Below are 22,373 nucleotides of genomic sequence, written 5' to 3'. Positions count from 1 at the left end.
TACCCAATGAAATATGAGTGTAAAATAAAAAGAAGTTATTGCTTCTATGATAACTAATTTGAATATTTTGGAACAATTCAGTAAAGGCAAGTCACTAAAAGTTAGGTATGAATGAGACAATTGGCAATGACAGGGAGAAAATCATCAAAACCTGAAGGATTTTTCCCTCAGAAAATCACGATCAAAATGTCTTTAAATTCTCCCTTAAGGACAGAAGAATGTTGTAAGGATGTTATTATGTGTGAGATTTGTACAAAAAAAGACAACTCTAAGATCCAATTGGTAGACATATTTAAAGAAAAGACTTTGACCCAAGATTATAAATGTAACAAATAAAAGTAAATTAATACGCTTTAGGATAGTATAGAACATCCAAAAAAAACTTTTTTGTTTTAACTATTATTCCCTGATTTGCCTATTTTTATTTTTTTATTTTTTTTGATGAACTAAACAAATATTGGTCCTGATGACATTAACTAAGAGAACACCCAACTATAATCTCTTCAAGCATGTGTTGATCATGTCTAGTTGAAGTAAAGTAGGATTGGATTTGGGGCAAAAACACAAGTGTGAGAATGACAGCAACCAGAGTGAGCATGCACTTTGCAAAGGGAAACTACAGCCTGACTCTAGGAAATTGTTGCCATGTGGCGTTCAAGCAAAATTTCCAGATATTTCCATTTGGTAGAACTTAGACATTGGTGTGTGTGTGTGTGTGTGTAATCTGTAGGTTTTAAATGTCAATAACTGTGGCGGAGACTGGTAACTACCTATCAAAATACATTCTCCTCTTTCACTAGACCACATTTATCAAGCTTCTCTTCATTTATCTGGGGCCACATGACTAGGTTTTAGCCAATATCAAGTATGCAGAAATGATTGCTGTTTTCTTTCTGGGTCTGATGTATAACATGTTATGAGATCCTTTCTCCTTCCGCTGCTTGCAATGCTGATAACTGGAGCGTCCATGTAAGGCATGTAATGAAGAAGATAGAGTTGTCTTCATCCTAGGTCCATGAACGACTACATGAACAGAGTCCTTTCTCCACCTCCCAACCTGGAACACAGGAAAATCCAGTCTGGATTGAGTGGAGAATAAATGTCAATTGCAGTAGAGCAATTACATTTTGAGTTTATTGGTTATACCATTTAATCAACACTAACCAATGTGACTGTTACCAACTTCAATATAAAATATTATGCAGGGCAAGATTCAGTCCTCTGAGCCCCCATTTTAGAACCTGCATTTAAGCATCTTCTTACATTCACCTCCCCTTCCAGAAAATGCAGAGGCCACTTTATTATTTTTCTTCCTTCTGAGTCTCTCTCCTTTCACAGCCCTTTTTGAAAAAGATGATGAACTGAGTTACTTCTTTCTTTTCTTGTTTTCATTTTACCCTTCTCCATTCTATCCCTTTCTCTTTATTCTGCCTGTATCATTGGCTTTTCATTTTAGCTTTTCCTTTAGATTCCCTCCTTTTGAAGCTATCTGCACAAATGTAAAAACATTGCGTGTGCCCAAACTCCCAACACCCATGTTCTGACAGTTCTGATTTCCTTGTCCATTTTCATTTTTTTCAGTGAGGTTTTCATAAATTATAACCCACACCCTGGCCTTACAATCCTCAGCACTAATAAATATTTTTAAAAATAAATGGATCTGAAAGATGGCGATTGGAGCGGAGCCATGTGGAGAGGGACACCAGGTAACAATGCTCGTGTGCCAACAGTGACCCAAGGCCTCACCCCTTTTCCTGTTCCCTCACTCCACTTTTGCTGGCTTTCATCGCTATTAATTTTTCTTGCTAGCAACTTCTTTTCTAACAAATGGTCCAAACTAAATGGTAATGTTTTAAATAGATTTTTCCATGTGGTTCTTTGTAAAAAGTGCTAGTCTGCCAGAATGGGGCCCAGTTGTCACAACACTACCAGTAGCACTTGCTATAGATCGGGCACCATTCTAAATGACTTCCTGCAATTCAACGAGACTCACAACAAAAACTATGAGATTGGTAGTAGAAGTAGTATTGTCCCACTTTATAGATGAAAAAACTAAGTCACAAAGTGTCCGTGTAAGTTTCTGAAGACAGAAACTAGGTGAGACAACTAGTCAGATGAAGAATTGGTATTGGAGCCCAGAAAGATTGGCTCTATTCTGACTCTAGAGCCTTCTCGGAACCACAACACCACAAGCGACGATCCTAGGGCACAACAGAAGGATCTTTTCCAAAGTCCTACCAGAGAACCCCAGGTTTTGTAAGTCATGATATAAGACTTGTTCCAATCAATCAGACATTTTCTCTGTACTTCCAACTGCCTTTCTGTGTTGGGCACCCACATCTTACAAAGCTTTACAACATACTGTATCTAATTAGAATCTTCCACAGAACCTCGTATCTCGCAATACCTTCATTTTTGGCAGACATCTACAAAACAAATACGTTGATGGCCTAGTCTACATTTGGGTGCACCAGTTGTAATAGTTTCAAATTCTTGAATATTAAAAATACCTCTTGCTTAATTGTTTATGGACACAATATCTACATATTTGATAATATCTTTCATTTCTATCCAGAAGCTTTGTTAGGTAGATAATCGTAAATATTTTAATTTGGGGGAGGGGGAAACTACATTGACTTCTATGTATCCAAATGTTTAATATATACATTACAGCTGTTTTATTTATTTTGATTACTATGTTGAGGTTCATGAAACACAGAGATTGAGATCTCAAAATCCTCCCATCACCTGGAGTATTCTTAGCTCCCTAGGGAAATCTAAACATCTTGGTCCCTCAGGAAATATTTTAAAAGTGCTAGTCATCTTTTGTTTTGAAATTCAACATAAAATAGTATATACATCACCTCCTTCTCCAACAGGGTACAACAACTGGCAAAAACCTAATAAGGTAACTCCATGGGGTTATTAAACCAGTGGAGCAAGGTAACTCATGAAAGAATAATCTGAAATTAAAATTTGACTAGAATGCCATTCTTCACATTTTTCCAATACCAAGATTATGTATTTGTACACAATGCAGAACAAGAATTGTGGCAATTATCTGGATAATTTAGGCTAAGGACCACTTTCACTGATAATAATCCACACAATTATAGTGTCTCTTTTTGGTTTGGCTTGAATTATTCAGGCAGCTGCCTCAATTTTTCCCTTCACTTTCCATCTATAGAGATAATACAAAATAAAAGGAAAACCATCATTGGAATTTTAAACAGTTTCACATTTCATTTAAAACATGAGACTTGTTAGGCTAGAGAAGTCATCTCAAGACGAAGGTAGTTCTACTGTGACCAAAACTGAATCTATTCGCAGTACCCTGCTGAAAGAATAACTAAGTTAAATCCTAGTTAGCATTCACAATGCTCTCTCCATATCCAACTTTCCAAAGTTAGGCAAAGAAAAATTATCAAGGGTCTATTTTGCAGACAGGTACAGCAAAGATGAAAACAAAAATAAGACATTTGTCCAATAACAAACTTTTTTTAATACATGAAAAACTAGATCATTCTCTTCACATCAAACCCAATAGTCTAACCACTATAGAAACCCCAAAATAAAAAAATTTTCTAATCAAGGAATTGAAAAGTCACACTTTTTGGTGGTTTTCTCCTTTCATTGTAACAGCCTCTAAAATATAGGAAGTTTTCTCTAGATTAGTAATGTCAAAAACATTTGGAAACTTTCTTAAGTTCTGCCCCCTTAATATCTTGCTAGTAAGCTAAAGGTCTTAATTTTGAAAGTCACGTAGCTTGACTCAGCCAACCAAAGCAAAATTAAGAGGAAAAAATAAGAAAGGGTAATAAGACTATATTTGAGAACCCTTATTCTTCACAAAATCAGTTGAATCCAATGGGTTGTTTTTGATGTTCCCATTTTGTGCTAAGCACAAATGAATAACCTCATCATGTAATAGAACGAGTCTAGTGTTTGAATGGGTTCTTTGAATTAGAAACTTAATAAAAGCCTAATCTTCATGTTGAATTTTACTTAAATATAGTTATCTAAGCAGTTATCTAAGCTAACTTAAGCATGAGTACAAAGTAAATGCCAACTAACATGGAGATAAGATCCCAAAGTGGTTCTGAAATTTAGATCTAGGAGTTGGTCTCTCACCAGGTGTTGCTCTTGTGATCCTATTAATCAGAGAAGCAGATCAGAAACTTGGAAAACATTATCTAATTACACAGGTCAGATCCCTATGGGGGATAGACCCCAGAGTCCTATAGGATCCAATTTCTAAAGGATAAGTCTTGGACATATGTATTTTGAAATTTTTCCATATGTGATTTGATGCCTATCTTGGCTAAGAACTACTGGCTGATGTGTCAACTTGAATTTGCTAGAGCAATCAGTATCTTCCATGGTTCTGGTCCTGATACTCCTCCATTTTCATCACCCATGTGTTGCTTTTTTTTTTTTTTACACTGGTTCTACATCATCCCCTCATCTGCCTTGCCTACTTCTACACGTGATTACGTCGAGCATTACAATTATTCTCGCATGCATGGTGGAAAGGAAGAATAGAATGGCTGCTATAGACCAGGCTTTAAACTGGGAGGTGTAAACTCTTTAAGCTGAGAATTAGGCTCCTGGGAAAATGGCCTCCACCATCAGGGTCCCAGAGCCTTGTAGATTCTCCACATCGCCCATATTTGTCATAGTTCCGTGCCAGGGTTATGCCCCAATCCATCGCAGTTCTGATGAACTGTTGTTTCCCTTCACGTGCCTTCCCAGGCCTCCCTTATCTCTCCCATATTGTTCATTGTGATAACTAGCAGGGACTCCAATACATAATAGACTTTGATATTTATATTATTACTAAAACTAAAACCATCATTGTAGGCAGCTGAACTCTAAAACTCAGTTGGTTCTTTCTAATAAGGCCATATCACGCAAGTATTTCTATGAGGATATTATGGAAATTTTGTTACATGGCCATGATTGCCCATCACACTTTAAAATGTTTATAGATAAACATATTGTACCTCTGTTTTATGGCACAGAGCTTTGTGTTTCTGGACTTGTATTTATTTGTGTTTGAGATTAGAACTGGAAGGTTGTTTTATTTTGCTAGGAAATGCCGCCCTAGCCCACCAACTGTGGGTCAACCCACCTATAAACAGAAAGCACCCATATTTTAAAAATTTCTAAAAAAGGACATTACCTTATCCTCCAGTTTGTTGATAGGTAACACATACAGATTAACCTTCGATCATGGACACAGGAGACACCTGTACTTCGTATTCTTTCCAGAGCACAACCCCAGACATTCTGCCATTCGATTCTTATGAAGAACTTATTTACAAATCGCAGCTATAATAATTATGGAAGGTTTCCTGAAGGACATGTAATCCCATCATAAATACACAAAATATATCTTTTCCTGCATCAAGCCGGACCTTCAAAGGCTATCTGTCTGACTACACTGCTCGCTCCCTCATAAATATCTTACACTGTACTTCAGGTGGTACTTCAGGCTGGGCCACCAGTCACTTCCTTGGCTTCTCTGACAATAACAAAAATCAGCAATTCTCTCGGGTTAGCTCCAGTACTAACTGCAAACCCATGTCTTGAAGAAAGAACAGAACCACAATAGAATTAGGCTCCCGGGAAACTTTGCTCTGTCATCCAGAAAGCTCTACAGTTCCAGCGATCATCTCAAACCCCAGGTCCACAGCAGGAACTTACTGATTCCACCATTTCTGCCCCTATGAAATCATCACTTCATCCCTCGCTCTGTGTGTCCTTTTCACTGTGTGCCTATTTATTGTTTCAGCTGCCTCTTGGCCTTTGCAACCTCACTTTTCTCTCTGTGCCCTTTGGTTCCTGCTCACACTTCCAAATAATTGCCTCCCTCTGTGTATCTCTTATCTTCAAATGCTCCAAAAGAAAACATCCAATTGTTTCCTCTCAACTTCCATCATCCTTTCTGAGCAAAGCTTTTTTGTCAGATGTCCTTGTAGGCCACTAGCCAGTCTGTAAACATCAGTTGCTCTTGAGTCAAGTGCCCTCCCATCTGCAGGCCAATTAGCTGTGGCCATAATGTTTGTAATTGGGAGGTTGAGTTACCGTGTGTGTGTGTGTGTGTGTGTGTGTGTGTGTGTTGTAAGGAAGGCTGTACTGTGCAGAGGATGGCTATTTGTGGTCAAACCAACTATGTACGTTTTACACAGATCCATAAGAGAAATTTCTCTCACATCTCAATACAAGTAAAAGCTTGGCTTATCATTAGTTTCTATTGCCTCTGCTCTTTTGAATATCACAAATTTTGTAAACAATACTCTTTAGACTGGCTACTCAAAAATTCAAGGTTAAATGTGTCAATCATTTCTGGCAACTACCTAGGATTTTATGGTCCGTGTCTGGAGCTCACCCTACCCATACTTTCATTTTCTTTTCTGTCTTGATTTTACTTCACTTACTCATTCTCATTTTTTAAACCTTTTGTCATATACGTCTATTTAAGCCACATCAAATCTTAATTTCAGAAGAGATGAGATATAAAAAATGACAAAAGCTATAATTATCTATTCATATAATTTTCCATTTCACTAAACTATAAATTTTATTAAGGAAAGCAGTCATATTGTCATCTTTGTACCTATAGAACTTCATCCAGTTCTGATCCGCAGTAAGGATTTATCAAACGTTTGTTGAATGAATGAATGGTTCAGTGATTTTTACCAAAATATTGGATAAAGATAAATTTCATGCTGCAAATATTGAGTAAAATACGCATTTGGAAATAATATCATTTTATGGAAATTGGCATATTTTTGATACAATCATGGTAACATTATTGTCAGATCTCAAATTCTGATTTATTATAGCTACAATATCTCTTTTATTTTCATCAAACAACACAGCTATAGTCACTAACAGCATGAAAGTGAGATTCTTTTAAGTTCATGAAGTTTATGAGAAAAAAAACATGAATTACAGTGAAGACCAAAGCCAATACTTTAAAAGCAAATTGAAAGTTCCTTTAGAAATTGTTTTGGCATTACTATTCATCATTGTGACCTGACTCTGAATGAAGTTGTATTTTCATGTTAGTGTCCTTTGAAATATGTAATTCCATAAGCATTCCATTGTGGTAAAAGCTCCTGTGTCCATCCAAACAGAGAAAACACTGTATCACAAGTTACTCATGGCAAGTTTTTGGCAACTACTTAAAGGGGACAAAGAAGAGGAATTTAACAGAATTCAATCAAAGACTGGAGATACACATGAGAGAAAAACAAGGCCGAACAGAAAACTAGTAAAGTCAGCAGTATGCAACACTTTACAGTGTTTTAGAACTGCCCAGAAGGAATGCAGTGTGTAGCACGATACAACAGCTAATTGATATGTGTAACTACTTTAAGTTAAAGTAAAAACCTCGCTGTGCGAGACAGTAGGAAATCTGGCATGAGGATGTCATGTCATGTTTCTGGAGGGATAAACAGCCAGCCGGGATTTCTTTCCATTGCTTACGAGAGGCCAGGAATGCCATAGCGTCCTAGGGTCGGCTGGTGGGTGAGACCTGTACAGTTTCAACACGTCGCTGAGGGTAACGTCCTGCACCACGTTCAAAGGCTGCCTGGAGAGGAGAGCAAGCCTTCGCCTTTGCTGTTGTTCCTCCAGTGCCCAGCTCTGAGCGCCCTCTTATACTGGAAGATAAAAGCCCTTGACCTTTTTACTTAAAACTGAAGTGCAAGATCATAGGAACTGATGATAGTCTACGTACATTCCAGGTCTCTCCTGGAAGCAGTGACACATTCTCTGGGTTTCAGATTCTTATTTAGAAACTTTTAAAAGGGAAGCATCATGGAGGGTGAAATTTGGACTCCTAAAACTCTGCATTAATTATATACTGACTCGGCACTCTTAAAACAAAGCCCTTTGACAAGCGGCCATCAGATACCTTTCAGAGGGGGGAGTCTCGGCTGTTATTCTCACAGCGCCCGTGAAAGAGCACTGATCCTCTCTGGCTGGAGCTTTTGTTTCCAGCCCTTCTTTTTCAATGGTTGTCATGGAATCAACTTATTAACATATGAAAAGCCATACACAACCCTTTTCCCTTTACCCCTACCTCCCCGACCACCAAAGCCTGTTGCTAAAGCCTTAGTCCTTAATATTCATGTAAAGGAGGGTGGGGTGTGAGAACAGAAATAAAATTGTCGGTAAAAAGAAAAAACAAAACAAAACAAAACAAAAAAAAACAAAGACGTTTTCAATTTGCATCCTCTGGGGCAAAAATGGTTGGTTTTTTTTGTTTTGTTTTGTTTTTTAAGTGAGAACGTTCTCAATTTCTATCTTTTCACTGACTCTCCCCCAGATTATGATAACTGTAGTCTCCTACCCTATCACAATGATTTATTCACCAGAATTGATTTTAATTGCTTCATGAGTCAAAGGAAAGACTTGCATGCTTCTCAATGTACTATGTCAACGGCTTTTCTTCATTTAGGGTTAATTTCCGTGGTTAATTTTCACATGCTCTTAAAAATAATTTCTAAATTCCCTTAAAATTTTCACTTCACAATTTTCTTTGAAATAATTTTTAAATTTCTCTAAAATTTTCTGGAAGTGACAGAAATTTGTATTTGATCTTGTTCAAGTGAGCTTATGGGTTTGCTGCACGGCAGCTCGTGAAAAAGGCTAGAGTTGTGTTTGTCTTAGAATTGTCTGAGTCCTTAGCTAGAAGCCACCTCTTGTCTCTTCTTGTGTATGTAGTCAAAATGATACATTGTTTTTTACGTGTAAAAGTAAATCTTGCCAACTCCCCCCAAATACGCTTATGTAACTGACTTGGAAAGGCTCCGAGAATACTAACAGATAGAGAGGAGACTTCTTCAAACAAAAACAACCATCTCGTGAAGCACATTATAGTCGACATACTACAGTTATGTAGACGAAACTCCAAATACCACCTGCAAAACATTCTTGCACAGCATATAGACTTAACCATTTTCCAACTTCCAGGCAATTTCGCAACCCCGTCCCTATTTCAGTAATCTTTAGTAAACTTATAGTAGGCTGAATGATGAGAGTCACTAAGTGCTAAGAGCTTTATATGGCTGATTGAATACTCATGACAAACATAGGAACAAAAATGGACCACTTCTTCACTTTGGGGACTTATTATGCTCAACTGGGAACATTCTTTGAAGGAAAGAAATTCTGGTAAAATAGGCCAACTTGGACCAAGTTGATTTGGATAATCCACCTGGATATTCCAAAGATTATGTAAAATAGGATTCCTTTGGTTGTCATCAGCAAACAGCAAATTCAAACAAGAAAGCCAAAGGCGAGGATAGTCATGAACTCCTGTTAAGTAGAAAATCCCAGAGAGGCCCTGACTTTAAGCATGACTAAATCTGGATGTCAACAAACATTTAATATTTGTCTGATCCTGTCTCTCCTCCCTCCCTCACTCCCTTCATCTCTTCGCCCTATTGGTGTTTTGTTTTGTTTTGTTTTGTTTTGGTTTTGAGAGAGAGAGAGTGTTCCTGGTAGGGGCAGAGAGAGAATCTTAGGCAGCCTCCACTGTCAGCACAGATCCTGATGTGAGACTTGATCCCACTACCCTGAGATCATGACCTGAGCCTAAATCAAGAGTCAGACACCTAACCAACTGGACTACCCATGTGCCCACGCCTTGCTGTTTTTTGAAAGGGCTGCCATATGCACCCTTACAATGAAGACTCCCTCTGAGCACCCCAAGAAAATGGCTGAAGGAAGTTCCAGATTCACATCCATTCTGAAAGAGGTCACTCCTCTCACCTGGTTCCCATGTAACAAAACCAGGGAAAGATTCTGACTGGCCCTGCTTGACTCATATGCCCAATTTTATTTTTTTTTAAATTTTTGTTTAATGTTTATTTTTGGGACAGAGAGAGACAGAGCATGAATGGGGGAGGGGCAGAGAGAGAGGGAGACACAGAATCAGAAGCAGGCTCCAGGCTCTGAGCCATCAGCCCAGAGCCTGACGCGGGGCTCAAACTCACGAACCGTGAGATCGTGACCTGAGCTGAAGTCAGACGCTCAACCGACTGAGCCACCCAGGCGCCCCCATATGCCCAATTTTAAACTGTGTCTTTAAAGCCAGGGGAATATTTGCTGCAGCCTACTGCTATGGCTGGAGGTGAAATGTCTGTTATGCAGTAGGAGAGATGAGAAAGCTTCCTGAGAATGGGTAATAAATCTATAGCTACTGATAATCCACACAGGCCTTTACTCTTCTGTGTTTGAAATGAAACTCAAGTTCACTCGGGCTTTCTCTAATAACCAGCTTCCTTAATTATCCAAACTAGTGAAGGTAGTAGAGGTGTGTTTACTATCCTGAAAATGGAAAGTATTAAAATGTCCTTCAGTAAAAATTTATCTGGTACCCATGCAATGTGAAGTCTTTGACAGGCTGGAATGATGGATCAGTGCTGGGGAGACACAGTGGAGGCCCAATTCGATTGCGATAAAGCTCTTTAAAAAATAAAAATCAATCAATCAAGATACAGGTACCTAGTTCCTACCGTGAGACCCACGCTGTGCTTTGCACACTGGAAGAGAAAAAAAAATGACAGACATCCAGGCTATCAGACGATAGAAGTAATATGTAATGAGTTCTCTACACAGCCTGGAGGGTAAACTGAGAAATGAAATCGGTTCTTGTCTACCAGGACAATCTATAAGAAAGTGATAAGGTAATGATTTAGCTTGTGTCTAAAGGAAGCCTTGAGCTTAGGCTCCCTAACTGCCCTCTGAGCTTCCTGGACTCTGTGATGTGCTGCAAAGCCCCCATGGTAACAGAGGTGGGATGCAGGATTTGGCTTACCTGGGATCGGCATGAGGAATCTGTAAGACAACATGCTCATCTCCTGCGTGCTTGCTGCCCTTCTCCCAGACTTGGGACAGATGTTCATGTGCTCCTGTGATTTTTAAAGCTCTCAGGACTGCATTGCCGCCTCCATGTGCTTACGGTTTTCACCTATTACACATCTGGGGGAAAGATGCTGTGCAAGAGAAGCCCAAGCCCACTTTACGACATCTCACCACCCCCCAGTCACCGTACAAAACAGAAATGAATGGGAATCCCGGATGTGCAAATCTAAAACATCTCCTCCTGTGTGAACCCGTAAACCATTCTGTCACACGCACAAAGGCCTGTGTAGGCAAGAAGAGCCACCATTCTTTGGAACATCATTATTTGAAGACTTGTCAGGGCCTTAAGGAGTTTCTGCAATTCTGATTCACTGCAGTCACTGATCTGTTTTTTTCTGGGGGGGTAGGGTGTGAGTGTGTGTGTGTGTGAGTGTGTGTGTGTGTGTGTGTGTGTGTGTGTGTTGAACCATTTGGGAGAGTTACCCACTGATAATCAAATGCCACTACACTCTGTATTCTTACCCAGAATAGCTCATTCAACCGACCTAAAAATGTCCCTATACGCAGTGGATTATATTTCACTAAAAACATTCATTAGACATTCATATTTCTCTTAATAAATTAAAAAGCATCATTAAGAACTGTCTCTAATTTCCTATCCCCTATATGGAGTCGCTCATTTCCAATCAAATAGTCCTTCTTTCCTTCTTCAAAACTCAGTTTTGGTACACCTCCACAAGAAACCTTCCCTTATTAAACCCACCCTACTTTAATCAATGTTTCACTTTAACCTATATAAAAATCTGTGAGATTTGGTGGATAGTCAATCAATTCACAAATAATTATTGGACATTTATAGATGCTTAGTACCGTAAAAGTATGTAAGAAAACAGAGAAAAAGCATAAGACCTCGTCTCTTCCCCCAAGAAGCTTACAGTCTTGCTAAAGAGATAAATAAGATTTACACATAAGAAATATTTTAAAACAAGATAATGTGTGGTAAACCCAATAATTGGTATGATTCAGGTATAAGTAGAAGATTTCGCCAAATCACAATTGGGGCAGGTGGCCACTGGGGCAGGGGAGGTGAGAAAAAGCGGAGGCGAAGGAAAGGAACAGTGTGTGCGAAAGCATCTTGTGCTACATTGCCAGAGTATAAAGAGCAAAAGTCTCTGCTTTCAAATCCTTTTGGAATGACGAGACCCATAAACAGATAAATTGGCAAATAAATAATACTCATACCTATTTGTAGGAGTGCAGGGGCAGATTTACCAGACACACAGGGTGCTGGAATCTGTTGGGCTTTGTGGAGTTTGCAAGGTAAAGTGGGGAAGTTATGGTGCAACCAGGAAGCATTCTAGGCAAGCAGGTCTGGGAAACTGCCTAACAGGAAAGGTACCTGAATCTCCAAGGCTCCAGTAGCTTATTGTGAGTTATTTTCTCATTCTAAATAAACATTCACTTGCTTCCCTAGTTTAGTATTCTTTATCATAAAAAAGCTTCCCTGAATTGCATAAAACTCCGTTTCCCAGCACCTGAATCTACCCTGCTGTGAAGAGACTTGCGATGGATTATTTCTCCACAGAGATAGGCCTTGACCTGGGCTTTGAATAGAAAGCCCCCCTGCTGAGCAGACAAAGAAACTGTATTCCAAGTGGGAAGGTTTTGTCTCTGGGATGACTTAAATGCAGACTTTCTCAGAAACAGAGGTAGACTAGATGGCCATGACAGATCTGGTGATTTCATAATCTTACAGTATCAGATACTTACATTGTATTAAGTATCACGTACCGACACTTAACACAGATCACATTGCCTTCGAATCACAGACTCGCAGGACATCTGCAGGACGGGAGTGTGACCCGTTGTTAAGCACAGCCCCGGGTATATGTCGGAATTTACGCGTAAACGTCAGAATTGAAAAGCTGGTTACTAGTCTCAGAAACAAATGTCATTCAAACAGAGGCTCTGAATTGTCATTTCCCTCCTCGCGTTTGTGCAGATTTAAGCTAGGTGATCCATTTCCCAGGTAGCATTTTCTATGAAGCCAGTAACGTATCTTCCTTCAAGTGTTCTGGCTCAGGACCGTTATAAATTACAGAACTCAGTTTGTGCCCACCACAAGTGCTATGGAAAGCTGCCTGGTATAATTGACAGGTCTCAGAACCTGTGGTTGAAAGACCTGAGTCTGAGTCTCAGATCCACCACCTTTTTTTTTTTTTTTTTTTATGTTTCTTTTTTGAGACCGAGAGAGCACACATGGAGGAGAGGCAGAGAGAGGAGGACAGAAGATCTGAAGCCGGCGGGCTCTGTGCTGAAGGCAGAGCCCCATGTGGGGCTCGAACTCACAAACCGTGAGATCATGGCCTGAGTCGGACGCTTCACCGACTGAGCCACCCAGGCGCTTAACCCCCAGATCCAGCACCTTCTTGAAAGTCACCTGATAAATGGTCACTGTAATTTCCATCCTGAGCGATTTCTGGAAGGAGTAACCGGATTAATCTGTCAGATGCTCAAGGCCAACGGTATTCCGTGGTTGGAGTCTTTGGGGATTGATTGCTCTGGCAGTTGTTATATGTGAAATATTTTGAATTCCATCCTGCATGGAGCACAGATGCTGGTGAAGAGTTTGCCTACCACTGGCGGAGCCTATGCGGGGCAATCACAGCTCCAACACAGCTGGCTGTTGGCCGCAGTTCAAGATATAAACATCTCCGGGGGGCATGATGGTTTTGAGCTCCTTGCGGTGGGCACAAGGGCTAATGCCCTAATGAGAAGCAAAGCTGTCAGGCTAGACCCAAAGGCTCTCAATCCCGGCTGCACACTGAATGATCCGGGGAGTTTTTAAAAAAACGTTTGTGCCTGGGCCCCACCCTAAATGAATTAAATCAGAATTTCTATGTGTGGGATCATGGGGAACCCTTCCCAAGTAATGTCTCTATGCATCCAGAATTCAGAATCATTTCATTAGACTTCTTTTCTTTTTTTTTTTTTTTTAACGTGTATTCAATTTTGAGAGAGAGAGTCAGAGCGTCAGTGGGGGAGGGACAGAGAGAGGGAGACACAGAACCAGAAGCAGGCTCCAGGCTCTGAGCTGTCAGCACCGAGCCCCGATGCGGGGCTCGAACTCATGAACCGTGAGATCATGACCTGAGCCGAAGTTGGACGGTTAACCGACTGAGCCACCCAGGTGCCCCTACACTCTGTTCTCATTTAGCATATGGTGCCAAGAGTACCTTACCCTGTTGTCCCTGCATCTGCAGGCACTGTAGCAAGTGTCTACTTTCTAAGTGAAACATCCTCTTATAAAGGACCTACTTTATACCTACTATCCGTGACTCCAAGCAAGAGGGCCCACTGCTTCATGCCCTACATTTTATAAGGCCCAGTCTGGTCTTTCAATTGTGCTTCTGTTCACGGGAAGAAATGTCCACGGGATCAAGGGGTAGTCTCACACACATACACCCTCAACTGTGCTTTGTGTTCTCGAGACCCCGGAGTTCCCTTTCCAATCCAGCAGAGTCCATTTCCAGGACGTGGGTCAGGCTTCTTTCCTGGGTCTGTCCACCCGAGTACTAACTGGCACACCTCTAAGCAAAAAGAACTGGCCCAGGGGGACTATTGGTGGGAGTGTCAATGGAACTTTGACACACAGGGTAGTGTCCCACATGAGGTTGGGAGGCCACACACATTGCAGGATTGAGCCAGGTATGAAGAGAAGACCGTGGACCCAGGATCAAGGGCAGTGGGCTGAACAGTGAGAGGCCAGCTCCCACTGGCCGTTGTGCTCCAGAACGGACCTCCAAGGAGTCAGAGAACTCTAAATCTGAACACAAAGTCTATCAATGAAAACATCCTAGAGTGATAGTAGACCATATGTAGTGTTTTACTTAAGGGTTTTCAAGCTTGAATAATAACTTTTAAGGATTTAAGCATGTGGCACGTGGGCCTCCATTTGTACGCTTACGCCGGGCCACGCAAATGTCAGAGGCAAACCCAAAGGACACATCTTTGCCCTACTTCCCTCCGCGATGTTTTCTTATTTGAAATCAGCAGCCATGGAACCTTTCCAAGGCTGTTTAAATGCAACGAGAATGTGGTCCATCAAAAATGCTGTCTGGTTTTATTGCACACAAGAGGTTGTTAACTCTGGCAGTCTCACCAGATTCGGGTATGTTCTCATTGTCTCTTCAGTCTCCCCAGCCAAATCCTAATGGGGGAATGAGTCTGTGCCTATGAGGTCGTCGGGAGGGGCTGTGGAACGTGCAATCAGGTAAATCATCAAGTGTTGAGCCGAATGATAGACAGCTTCTGCTCCTCTGACTCCATTTTCAATTTTGGGATTTGTTTTGTTTTGTTTTCCTTTCTTTTGTTTTGCTTTTTTGGCAGCAGGAAAGAAAAGGAATGGTCTTTTCCTCCTATGAAACCTGGAGCATGATAACCGCTCTGGGTCTACACGAACACTGTCGGAGGCTCTCAGAGAACAGGGACGGGTCATAGCCTACATATGAAAATGTGTAAGAGACCATCATCATCCCCTTTCCCCCATTTGTTAATCTGGCAGCACTTACGAGGGTGTTAGAAGGGAAGCATGGCTGTGTCTTAAGAGAAGCTACAATAAGGAAGTGGTGGGAGTTGGGCAGAGCAGGCCAAAGACAGAATTCAGTTCACACTTTATAAATCTAGCCCCAGTGTATGTGAACCGCTTCGTCAACTAGACTATATCAGGCAAGGAAGAAACTTAAAGCAAAACAAGAGTTATTCTCAGGCGGTCACTTCTGCCAGTGAAATGAGCCAGGAAACCCACAGGGGTAGGAAATTCCAGAACCCAGGCAAATTCTATGGAGACCATGTCTCCACAGCTGCCCAAGCAGCTCATGCATACTGCGCACCATGGGGGTGGCTAGGCCCTGAGAGGAAATGAAAGTCCCTGAGCCCAGGCTTCTGGGGAACAAGGCATAGGCCCCAGGACAGGCAGGGAGTTGGTGGGGGGGGGTCCCTCCAGGTCTACAGGGGCCCTGAAACGTGGCGGTTGCTGGTAATTCTATGAGAACAGGCAGGCAGGAAGGAGGCTGGTATGGGAAGTCGCACTCTCACAGATGTTAGCATAAAGGAGCCTGTTTACTTGGTGATTCGTATTGTGAAATAAAAGGTTCAGGTTTCATCTGCTTCGGGAAGAAGGGTTATTTTCCCCACGGTGCGGTCTGTGCTGTGGCACTGAGAATGAACAGTGCTGACCGGCTTCCCTGATGCCTCTCTCAGCAAGGTGGGAATCCAGACTTGGGTTGGGTCATCTCCTCCGGTGCCGTGATAGGTGGGGGCTGGGGACCCGTCTGTATTTCTGCATTGATGCAATAAGTAAAGGGCAGAGGAGTCAGCTAGTCTCGCTTCGGGTTCTCTGTATGGGAGCCTCCCGAAAGGTCACGGACACCAGCTTCCTCCCAATGCCACTGCAGCACCGAGGGTGGGAAGGACTGGCTGAGCTCAGTCAGATGCATAAACTGCTCACAAGTAGGAAGAGATGGCTTAGACCTGCACAGGCAGCCCAGATCGCTTTCACTGGCAAGAGGGAATTTTTATCGGTTCTCTGCCTCATCTAGTTTAACGGTCTACCAGAAATTCCTGGGGGTGGACTAGAGATGTCTTCACTTTCCCTTTCCAGAACTGACTTCATACTTTGCTAACACGGACCTTTGGCTTGTTATTGGCAGACATGTGGGTAAATGGCCCAATCCTCAGTAGACTGAGGTTCATAGAGCGTGTGTGGGATGAGCCTCGGATGGGACTGGAAGAGCAGAGTGGACCGATGCGTGGCTCTTCTGCCCCGGGTCCGGGGAAAAGGGTGAGCATTCTGGACCCCAGAGATGTGCTGCTTCTCTAAAGCCTCGGTTGACAAGGGCAAACACCACCTAACCCCTTAATCCAGTCTCTAGAAACAACGAGATCATCTGTCACCATTATTTAAAATGCACAGAAACCCAAACCAACAAACAAGCATTAACCCCTTACTTCTTGCAGGCATTGTGCTGTGCAAGGGATAAAATAAGCCTCTGAAGCAACAGCTCACAGGAACTGGAAGAGAGCCACACGTGGTCTTGGGGATGCCTGGGACACGAGCTGAGATAGGAATCTGAGACAGAGATCTCCAGCTGCTTCACCTGCCCCCAGTCTCAGTTGGCCTGGGAAGTCCCTTTCATGTCCTGGGGCAAGTCCTATGTAGCATTATCATGGACAATACGTTCATGTAGCCACAGAGCCACAGACAGGGTGGGACAGTCAGCTTGGCAACTCATTATCACTAATCTATAAACGCCCCCCAAACGTCGCAGCAATCCATGTCCACTGATTCCGTCCCAGTGTGTTTGAGGGAGAAAGAAAATATCCCTTAGTAGGACAAACGTATTACAGCTGAGTATCTTTGAGAAATGGCAGGAGGGTCATCAATCAAAAATCGTGATCACAGCTGAATTCTGACCATGGAAAGTGTTCAGCACAGTGGTCTTTGTAAGAATGTTTTATTGTGTTATCTAAATGTTAAACACTTTATTATGTCATAAACAAATTGAGCTTAGAAAAAGCACTGAAGAATGGAAAAAGTGTTATCAATATTTTTCCTGCGGAATGTTCCTACTGGAAATGAAAGGAAACTAATTGGAAAGAACCTGGTTTATATATAATATTTAATAAAAGATGATTCATTTCTCTGTATTCCTAATAAGATGAGTATTGGGCTATTTTTTAAAATATTATTTTGAAAGACTGTTAAATCATGTAACAGCCCAAGTTGCCTCAGGTCCTAGTCAGCCCTGGTGGTATTCTTTCCAAAAAAAAAAAAAATTTTTTTTTTCTAGAGTAAATAATTGAATATCTACTCAAATTGTTCATGGGCCAAATATAGCAGAACCACTGCCCTAAAGACAGTAAAATAGATATTTCCCCTGGAAAGTACCTACTGATAAAAAAATAATAGACCAAAGAGCTGAATATAGTCCAGTTTCCCCGGTGGTCTTAATTACTAAATTAGTTTGATTACATGGTTAATCAAATTGACTGGATTAGTTTAAATGGCTGGGGGGGGGCACATTGATCCTTTTTCCTGGGTGGTAGTTTATGTCAAATAAACATGGTCTTTCCAAAGTATCTCTAGGGAATGAGATTTATTATCGTTCTTTGATAAATTTTTCCAATGATTAAATGCTTTAAAACCCAAACGCCATTTTGCACATCTAAACTTTCTTGGTATAAACCTATTGCTCATCTAAACTTTCTTGGTATAAACCTATTTTCTCTTTGCTCAAAATCGCTTTTAAAACATAAGTATCCTCACAGTTTCATCTGCCACCCTGAAAAAAAGTACCCATCTGATTCATAATAAAATACCAACTTCTTAATGTTGCCTAAAAGACCCATCCATAATCTCTCTACTCACCTCTTTATGTCTCTGATCTCATGTCCTCCAACTCTGCCCTTGCTTACTCTGTTTTAGGCACACTGACACCTGATAGCAATAAAAAATACTAGCCACATTCCTGCCCCAGGACCTTTGCACTTGCTGTTTATGCCACCTAGAGCCGTTGTTGGTAGATGTCTACTTTCATGTTTTCTCATATCTTTCACATTTCTGCTAAATGTTGCCTTACCAGAGTCTTTCCCTGACATCTCCATATTAAAAAAAGCTACTCTACAATTGTGCAATTCCGGAAGATTCTCCATTTACCTTTTTCTTCCCTTCTTGAAATTCTTTCCCATAAATATGTTTGTATCTATTGTATGTTTCCAGTTATAAGATTTGTGAGATCGGGGACTTTACTTTTGTTCACTGGTATATCCCCTAAACCAAGTATAGCTTTTTTTAGGTATTATTGAACATGTCTATGCGATAGACAATGAGACATGTACTAAAATCAAGATGCACCAGAAAGATGTGGAACCAGATGTTTCCAGTGTGAAGGGTAGGATGTTAAGGGGTCATAAACGTTGTGAGCCTTTCTTTCTTTCCTGCTGTCTAGCAAAGCAAAGACAAGAGGTATAAAATCTTCTTCCATAGGCTTTTCAATTTTTTAAATATGTACGTATCCTATTTTGATTGCTTTTGCAATTCTCAACGGTCTTCTCTTTATCTTCAGACGAATTTCTTTCCTTCATAAAATATTTTTAGCAGACTGAATTTTCTCTTAAACAAAAGGTAAATTTTATGGTTGCGAAAGGGCACGGCGTGTTTTGTGAATTAATTGTTTTTTGACTCTTGTGGATAACCTGAAGTCATAGCTTTCAGCAAGATTAATTACAGACGAACTCAAACAATTTTAGAGGCTCAAATTGGTCAGGGCTCAGGAAAACTACCAGAAGTGAAGATATTCATCTAATGTTTCTGCAGCATTTAAACAGAATGCCCACCATGAATGTGAGCCCCACCCCGATGGCAGCAGGCCAGACTTACTTACTCATCACTGTGGTAGCCACCTGCTTCCTCACAGAGTGCCAGGTAGTGGTGAATATGTTAGTGAACAATTGCTTCTGTGTCGGCTTCAGTGTGCTCAATCAATGCTTTCCCCTCCATCCTGATGTTGTGGGATATTTTACTTTGTTTTAGTAATATATTGTGTCTTCCCTTCCTACTCTCTTGAAAAGATGCTGTCTCTCTAGATGGACGTTGAAACGGCGTCTTCTCAAGTTGTGCTTTGATTATGAGCAACCCCACACCTTAATTCTCAGTATTTCTACTTCTCTTCCCACCCAAAATAAATACCCCCTACAGACTTTGAAACGGATAATGAAGCCAATTCTTTCTGATTCTCCATACAAACAGTTTGGGCTAAGCTTGAGACTTTGGCCAAGATTTAGGACAGTTCCTATGTTGTCAAACATGTTTAGCCATCCCAGAGGGGAACTTTATTCTACTGCTTCCTACACGGATGGGAGAGAGAGAGAGAGAGAGAGGTGATGGCAAGTTATGGGAAATAGGAAAAAGGCCTTTCTCTTACCTCTGGGGACTGTCGATAGTTGATATGGAAGATTACACTGGAACAAAGATTGCATTGCCGGTTTGTGGAGTTTATGCTCTACTTGTACTACATTATTATAGACTAGTTCTATTGTCTTGGTGGACAATAGAGGGTTTTATTTCAACATTATGCACAGAACTCCTGTATGGTCTCTTTCTTCGCTCCCCCAGATGCAGGAAGATATTTAGTATCAGATTTCTGAAGGAGCCATGTCAAAATGAGGAGGTATAAACATTTCTTTTTTTCCCCCCTTTTTTCCCTCACCCCCACACCGTCGGCTTTCAAAGCCCAGTATTCTGTTGCTTGTGATAGAAGACTAAATTGTAGCGCATCAGAGTGTGACCTTCTCCGTCAATTCTGCACAAACAAAAATGAGTTATAAAAAAGAATCCCGGAAGAATGATTTCCATTTCAAACACCTGAGAGGTAAGTCTTTCAGTAATTTAAGGACAAACATGGTTTACACGTAAATACTCAGAAAATGCTGCTTTTAGGTAAAATTTCTTATCTTTCTTTCTTCACCCTGGTCCTGCCTTGTCATATGCACGTGCAAAACCAGAAGTTCTATATTCCCAAGTAGATACACAAACACACAACCACTGTATATTCACAGTAATTGTTTCAATTAAACCATGGCTTACTAGTGTCATCTGCTGGGACGTATAGCCGGTGATATTGTCAAAACTTGTGTTCAACTGATCTTTATGTTCTTTCCGATGCTTTGATTTTCTCTTCCCATCGACGAGTCGGGGATTATCCTTAAATAGACAGTCTCATGCAGGGAGCCTGTAGATTGGGGCATACTCAACCCAAAGTGAAGAATTCGCAAGTCTTTTTCTTTTTTAAATTTGAATAAGAGACAAAAATTATTCCAAATAATCCATGACAACAATCTACTGTCAACGTCCTAAATTTTCTAAATTATCCATGCCAGTGCCAGCAATTAAGGGCAGTTCCTTGTTAGATGAGAAATCCTCGTCCCCCACATGTGCTCAACCTTAATTATTGCCAATTAGGCTGTTTCATCAAAAGTTTGGCCTGGTCAGATTATTTGACTGTTAAGTAGTTGCCACCTAAAGCTATTCTGACCTGTCTCCTGCTAAAGGAAATTGGTGTAATGAGAATGCTGCTTTTGTGTCACCTTGTATACTTATACTTCCTGTGCTATAGTTTCCCATCTTCAAAACAGCAATGCTTCATGGGTCTCAGAGGGATGGATGAGGGTTGAACAGGTGGTGCCCCGAAGACGCCCTTGCACTTGAGAAGTGTGGGGAGCAAAGGGTTGGACAACAAAGCATATTGGGCTTAAAATGATGATAGTCATTAATTATGTACCATTAGATATATGCCTTTTAAATCACTGATTGAGTCCCTTTCATAAGTAAATCATGGGCACAATGTCTGCGAAATAACTTGTTCCAATTTTTGAAGGCTTAACAAAAGCGTAACTGGTTGTATTGTTTCACTAATCAACACAAACTCAATTCTCTGGGGACATAAACTAACACGCCCATGTTACGTATCATCTCTCCTCTTCCTTTTATTCGTACTGCTACCTCCAGAGTTCCCATCTTATCACACCACCCTTTGAGCGCTGCCATAGTTTCCCAGCTGACCTTCCTCTCTCCTGTGGTCCGTCATGCAGAGTGCCCTCAATCATTTTCTTTTTTTTTTTAATGTTTATTTATTTATTTTTGAGAGAGAGAGAGAGAGCACATGAGCAGGGGAGGGGCGGAGAGAGGGAGACAGAGAATCCCAAGCAGACTCCATGCCATCAGTGCAAAGCCCGATGAGGGGCTCGATCCCACAACAGTGAGATCGTGACCTGCGCTGAAATCCAGAGTTGGATGCTTAACCCACTGAGGTACCCAGGCGCCCTCCATCCTTAATCATTTTCTTAAAGCACAGCAAAGTCACCGAGATCCTACTTAAAATCTTTGACTATCTCTTCATGGCCGACGGAATTAAGACCAAATCACTTAGCCTGAAATTCTGGCTCCCAACTGTTTTTCCAGTCTCAAGCCCTTGAGATCTCCTCAAGGTGGAGATCTAAATGTAACTTATTTTGGATTACTTCTTGATCATAGAATGCCCTTCTAACCTCCACGTTGTTGCCTCTGCTGCAGCTCCTCTGCCCAACACTGCCCTCCAATCTTTATCAAAAGGAACTAGACCCTTCAGCTCTCATAATATTATTCCTGCTACAGCCAGATCCCTTCTATTTCAGATTTCTGGAGCACATGGTCTGCATCACAGATATAGTATGTCATTAGTGCCCGGAATATTATGCGTATGGGTACAAGTGCTAGGCTTCCCACCAGAATGCAACCCATGGAAGGCAGGGGTCACATCTCGCATGGCATATTACTTGGCACAATGCCTTGTTGGAGAAGGAAGATGGTGTTGCCTAAATATTCACTTAGTGAATGAACAAATAAAACTGATAAAAAATAAAAGCAGAGCTATAAGGAAAAAAAGAAACAAAGA

At 41.1% G+C, this 22,373-nt stretch overlaps 2 long non-coding RNA genes across 2 annotated transcripts; both read right to left on the bottom strand.

Moving 5' to 3' along the window:
• Positions 1–274: 274 nt before the first annotated feature.
• On the bottom strand, positions 275–13,133 carry LOC124528043 (uncharacterized). The gene is made up of 2 exons (XR_006966063.1): positions 10,835–13,133; positions 275–1,057 (listed from the first exon to the last, which is right to left on the bottom strand). It is a non-coding gene; the product is annotated as an uncharacterized LOC124528043 (long non-coding RNA).
• Positions 13,134–18,023: 4,890 nt separating this feature from the next.
• LOC124528045 (uncharacterized) lies at positions 18,024–21,611 on the bottom strand. The gene is made up of 2 exons (XR_006966065.1): positions 18,161–21,611; positions 18,024–18,128 (listed from the first exon to the last, which is right to left on the bottom strand). It is a non-coding gene; the product is annotated as an uncharacterized LOC124528045 (long non-coding RNA).
• Positions 21,612–22,373: the final 762 nt, after the last annotated feature.

This window comes from Lynx rufus, unplaced genomic scaffold (assembly GCF_022079265.1).
Source record: "Lynx rufus isolate CCGP_SWC_20201006 ecotype Redwood Valley unplaced genomic scaffold, mLynRuf1.p SCAF_6, whole genome shotgun sequence".
In the NCBI taxonomy this organism is placed as follows: domain Eukaryota; kingdom Metazoa; phylum Chordata; class Mammalia; order Carnivora; family Felidae; genus Lynx; species Lynx rufus.
The sequence above is the reverse complement of the archived record's forward strand: the minus strand, read 5'-3'. Positions and strand labels throughout refer to the sequence as shown.